Here is a 6,355-nt window from a genome sequence, read left to right as displayed (position 1 = left end):
AAATTGAGCAGTGTCCTAGGAACAGGTGTGTTAATTGCTGGGCTGGTGGCATTGCTGAGTGCTCTCTCTGCTGACCCCTGTGCTCACGTAGATGGGAAGAGACTAAGGAAGTGGAAAGAAGCAAGAGAGGATCTGTTTCACACAGGTTATGAGAAGGTGAGCTAAATTGAGCAGTGTCCTAGGAACAGGTGTGTTAATTGCTGGGCTGGTGGCATTGCTGAGTGTTCTCTCTGCTGATCCCTGTGCTCACGTAGATGGGAAGAGACTAAGGAAGTGGAAAGAAGCAAGAGAGGATCTGTTTCACACAGGTTATGAGAAGGAGAGAGTGAGGAAGCACACGCACATACATGTGCACACACGTCTAGGAAATATTTACAGAAGCACCCAACTGTGCACACTAAGTACATCTAAGAGGATGCCAGCAATGTTTTAACAAAGTGGATAAAGCAGCATGAAGTGTGGCCTGAAATATGAATAACTAAGGTAATTAGAGTAGTTGAGATATGAGAACATGTAGCCTAGAGTCATAATGGAGGTAGAGAAAAAGGAAAAAAATCCAGAATTTAACAGGAAGAGACTATGGGATTTAGTGATCAGTTGAATAAGAAGGAAAGGAAAGTTGTAGGAGATGGGGACCAATGTTTGCTGAGTGTTGACTTTGTGCTAGGCCTTGGGCTGGGCCATAGGATCCCACTTATATCTCACAGCAGACCTCTGAGTTAAGTATTATTCCCCCCTTTCACTATTGAAGAAGCAGAGGTTCAGAAAGACTGATTAACTTGCCCAAAGTTGTATGATGAATAGCTGGTTGAGTCATATATTTTCAAGAATCTGTCTGACTCCAAGACCTATGCCCTTTTATTACTAAGGTGGCCTCAATGTTGCCAGTCTGGTAGACTGAAAAAGTGATTTTGCTATGGAATAAAAGCAGTGTTGTTAGAGGGCACCCATCTTCAGGGACTGATAATGATTAGTCCTATTTGAATTTGCTGAGTTTGAGATGAAGATGGGCAACATGAGTTCAGTGGGCTTATAGGCATGTGGACATGAAGGACTGGGTGAGAACACAGGGCTGGGCATGTGGACACCTGGAGACCTAAGTGCTGATTAGCTTATTGAAAGATCGAGTGTAAAAAGAAGGGACTGATGTGTAAATTCTTGAGGATATCCTCACTTACGGGGCAGAAAAAAGAAAGGGGAGTCAATAAGGTCAGTAAAGGAAACTTCATGAGGCTGTGATTTGGAAGAAAAACAGTACATATGCTTCAGTATGGAAAAGTGTGACTATAGAACAGTGGGTTCCAGATTGTCAATCATGTCTCAGAAAAGTCATTTAAGAATTCTTTTTTTTTTTTTTTTTGTCTTTTTCCGTGTCCGGCAACGGATTGCAACCCTCAGTGTCGCGCCCGTACCGGACCGGGACTGGCAACGGGATCGCAACCCTCAGTGTTGCGCCCGTACCTCACTCAGCCAGTGAGCGGGAACCAGTCTGTATGTGGGATCCAAACCCTCGGTGGGAGGGCCACCGCGCTCCCAAGTGGCGCACTATAGCAGTGTGCCACCGGGCCGGCCCCATTTAAGAATTCTGAGTAGAGTAGTGCACCTATCTAATCTCAGTGCAGCCACCACTGTGCATATAATGTCCTTGACTTCCGCCTTATACCCACATCCACTAGGTTCCCAATTCCTGTCTCTTCCTAATCTTAAATAGTTATTGAATCAGCCTTTCCTTTATGCCCTTGGCCACTGCCTTAGAGAAAACTGGGCCTCATCTGGGCTGTTGTGACAGGTGTTCACCAGGGCTCCCACTGCCTGCTTCTTCACACCTTAGCATGTGTATTTTATTACCAGAGTTATTTTTCTTACAATATGAATTTTACGCTGTTCTCAATCTTTGAGCTTTGCCAGTTTGACTACAATGTGTCTCAGAGAGGATCTTTTCTGGATTGAATCTGTCTGGGGATCTTTGAGCTTCCTGGACCTGAAGGTTTGTGTCTCTCCCTATACCTGGGAAGTTTTCCATTATTATTTTTTTGAATAGGTTTTCAATGCCTTTTCCTTTCTCCTCCACTTCTGGAACACCCATGATTTGGATGTTTGTGCACTTAAGGTTGTCTGCTAGCTCTCTTGGTTTTTCTTCATTTTAAAAAATTCTTTTTTTCCCCACTTCTGGAACACCCATGATTTGGATGTTTGTGCACTTAAGGTTGTCTGCTAGCTCTCTTAGTTTTTCTTCATTTTAAAAAATTCTTTTTTTCCTTTTTTTTTTGTCTACCTGGGTTATTTTGAAAAAACTATCTTTGAGATCAGATTTTTTTCTTCTTCTTGCCCTAATCTGATCTTAAGCTCTCAGTTGTGTTTTTTATTTTGTTGAATGAATCACCTTCAATTCCAGGAGTTCTGCTACATTCTTTTTAGAGGTATTAATCTCTTTGTGAACTTCTTCCTTCATATCCTGGATATTTTTTCTCATTTCGTTATGTTCTCTGAGTCTTCTCATATCTCATTGAGTTTCCTTAAGATTGTTTCTTGGAATTCCTTTTCAGGCATTTCAAGGGTTTCCTGCTCTATGGGGTCTGGTACTTGAGAGTTACTGTATTCCTTTGGCAGTGTCATATTTTCTTGTTTTTCATATTTCTAGTATCTCTACATTAATGTCTGATCATCTTGTAGAGCAGTTGCTTTTACTATTACTCTGAAGTGAGCTTTAAGGAGAAAGATTTCCTCTTTTTTCCAGTCTTTGCTGGTGACTCTCCTTGTGTCAATGCAGTCAAGTGGATGGCAGGCCACCTACATAGTGGCTGTGGCTGCTACTGTGGCAGCAGGTTGCTCTTGTGGCAGCAGTAGCTGTGACAGTGGCTGTGGTGGGTTACCTGTATGGAAGTGGTGTTTTTGGCATGCTCCTGCCTTCTGCTGGGTGGTGGGGTCACAGCCTGTGGCTCCTGCCTAGGACTCCTGTGTGTTCTTGCCTTCTGCAGGGAAGTGGGGGCTACCTGCAGCTCCTCAAGGGTTTTGGCAGCTGGGAAGTCCAAAGTCCAGGGCATATATCTGGTGAGGGTCTTTTTTAGTGGCGGTTTCACAGCAATGCAAGGGTCTTACATGGCAGAAAATGGTAGGGCAGAGCTCAATCTAAAATCTATTTTCTTCCTAGAGAATGAAGTTAAACTTAGCAAAGCCCATTGGATCACTCAAGTTTGGGCACCAACCCTGTCTTCAGGTGGTCTTTCCCACAAATCCTCTGCTCCCCTAAGCATCCAATACTCCACTCACATGGTCCTTTTCAGCATCTCCCTGTGTGTCCTATCCTCTTAGAACCCTTTCTACTTCCTGGATTAGCACCTTCCATGTATGATCTTGGAAACCTCCCTTTGTCCTTCAAAGGCCAACAAACTGGCAAGTAGCATAGACAGGATATTGGAATGAAGCAGAAAATATTACTAGATTCAAATTCAAAACCAAGAAATAAACACCTGTAATTCATGCAATTATGATTATTAAAAGAGAAATACATAAGAAGAGCCAGTTTCCCCCCACTTTTTGTTAGATTTCTTGGGTTGTATTTACTGCTGGGAGGCTGATGTCTACAGATGAGTTTTTTTCCTCTGTTCCTATTGTTCTCTCATTTGAGAAAAACATCTTCCTCTTGTCATGATCAGTTGTCATCCTCATTTTTTGCTCAGGACTTTGTCTGAAGGATGAGTATCCTCGACATCCGCTTAACTTTAGGACAGCATCTGCAAAGCCTGTGTGGTGCATAGGCAGAATTTGATTTTGTCCTAGAGCCCAGGATGGGTGGTTAAGATGGGTCCATATGAGACCAACACACATTAGATGGCACCAAGATTAAACTTGAAGAACCTGAGAAAACTGCAAAAAGTTGAAATGGTGCATTGCCCTTAGTGCCAGAGATCTGCATTTCAGACTTGGCCTTGCTACTTAGTGACTGTGATTGAAAGAGGCAGACAGTGATTTAAAGGTGGAAGTTCAAGGATCATCTTGGATGTATAATCCAGTAGCAGTTTCCGACACGGCATCTGCAGGATCAGCTATTAGCAACACGTCCGGTGAAAGACTCTCCCAGTCCTGAAGAAATTACTTGAAATTCAAGAATTTTGTGACATTAATGAAGAATTAATTAAAGCTGCTGCCCATGGAGATGTTGCTAAGGTGGGAGATTTGCTAAAAAGAGAATATGTAGGCTGAAGCTGTGCTTCCAACATTAGATAAAAGGGAGAGGGGGATGGATACAGGGTGAGACCTCATCAGCCCACAACACTCCATTGGTGAGGGGTTGGGGAAGGGTGGTGAGGACCAGGAGTAGGAGAGCACAGGCTACGGTAACTCAGAGCCTCTGTCTTGTCTGGGAAATATCTTTGATTCTTGCAACTGGAGCTGAGTCCCCTCAGCACAATCATATGTAGGTCCCATAAATGTGAAAGTCTTGCCTTTGCAATTCTGTTTCCCCGTGCTTAGCACAAAGCAAGTGCTGAATAAATGTTTATTGATTCTCTTTCTTTCCTCCTTCCCAGTCTCCTTCTTTTCTTCTTATATTCATAACTTCTGTGTGTCGGTCACCATTGTGCTAACTACTGGGGATTTAAAGATGAATTAGACACAGTCACTGCTGTTGATTGTTTTTGGAAAATTCCCATGAAAATAGAGATTTACTTACTTATTGCTACTTTCTCCATACGTTTTTTTCTGAGGCAGAACAAGTGCTGGGCTCTGAGGTCTGAAAGGGGTTTGCAGGTCCAGGGTTTAAGGGGCAGGTGGGGAAAGAGGAAAAAGAAGCAGGAAATGGCTTTTACAGGCATTGATTTTTTACACTCCCCCATCAATATATTGTTCACAGAGCTGGTTAATTATCAATTTTCATGAGAAAGCAAAGCTGCTTTACTCTTTTCAAAGTACTTTGAGCACAAAGCAGGCTATGCCTGATATGCCTTCAGTTCACTAAAACATTTACATTTTGCTGAATTAAATGATTTCTCTGTGTCTTCTGCATGCTCTGTGTGTGTTAGTATAGTGCAAGCAACGTACTTTGTGTTTCATCTTTACCATGTTATTTTTTTTTGTCTTGTTTCTTTTCTATCTAATTTCCTGCCTTCTCCAAAATTGATAAAAATTTGTATATTTCCCATTTCCCTTCTACACAGGATTGGAAACTAAAGATTACATGGCTACTCTTTCAGTAGTCATTTCCAGTCTCACCATCTTGCTTTCCCATTCTTCTACTGAGGTGACTGTTCTTCTGATGTTCTTTTAATGTTGGTACGTGGAGAGGCAAGTGCTCTTGGTCTTTGTATATTGAAGGCTGTTTTGATTTTTCCTTCACACACTCACACACTCACACTGGTCATTGTGCTGGATGCTCTCTGTTTGCCTCTTCACATCCACTTTTCAGCCTTCTCCACTCTGACCTGCACTGTGGGTTGAATCAACATGCTCACTTACTCTCTTGTTTATAGCTGTGTTTACTCAATAAGAGGCACTAAAAGAAGATCAGACTTGCAATCTGGATGGGATGGCATAGACCCATTTCTCTCTAGGCCTCCCCTCTAAGTGTAACTATAAACTCTGGAAACAACATAGGAGATACCAAAGGACACTCAAAGGACAACCAAATGTGGAAAGAAGAAGGTGGAGTGGTTGAGGACCCCAGGATGGGGGAACAACATAGTGGGAGGGCATCTTATCATTACCCAACCAACAGGAAAAAGGTGACCCAGGCCTGGTGTTTCCTGACCACCATGTAGCATTCTACTGAGGTGACTGTTCTTCTGATGTTCTTTTAATGTTGGTACGTGGAGAGGCAAGTGCTTGGTCTTTGTATATTGAAGGCTGTTTTGATTTTTCCTTCACACACTCACACTGGTCATTGTGCTGGATGCTCTCTGTTTGCCTCTTCACATCCACTTTTCAGCCTTCTCCACTCTGACCTGCACTCTGGGAGGCTGCCACTCTTGTTGAATCAACATGTTCACTTACTCTCTTGTTTATAGCAGGGTTTACTCAATAAGAGCCACTAAAAGAAGATCAGGCTTGCAATCTGGATGGGGTGGCATAGACCCATTTCTCTCTATGCCTCCCCTCTAAGTATAACTATAAACTCTGGAAACAACATAGGAGATACCAAAGGACACTCAAAGGACAACCAAATGTGGAAAGAACAAGGTGGAGTGGTTGAGGACCCCAGGACAGGGGGAACAACATAGTGGGAGGGCATCTTATTGTTACCCAACCAACAGGAAAAAGGTGACCTAGGCCTGGTGTTTCCTGACCACCATGTAGCAGCAGAAGGCAGCCCAGGTAGTTTCATTTCTTTCCTGGATCGAATGAGAGACCTACTGACAAT

This window comes from Galeopterus variegatus, unplaced genomic scaffold (assembly GCF_000696425.1).
Source record: "Galeopterus variegatus unplaced genomic scaffold, G_variegatus-3.0.2 Scaffold4781, whole genome shotgun sequence".
Classification (NCBI taxonomy): Eukaryota; Metazoa; Chordata; class Mammalia; order Dermoptera; family Cynocephalidae; genus Galeopterus; species Galeopterus variegatus.
This window is presented reverse-complemented; position numbering follows the sequence as displayed.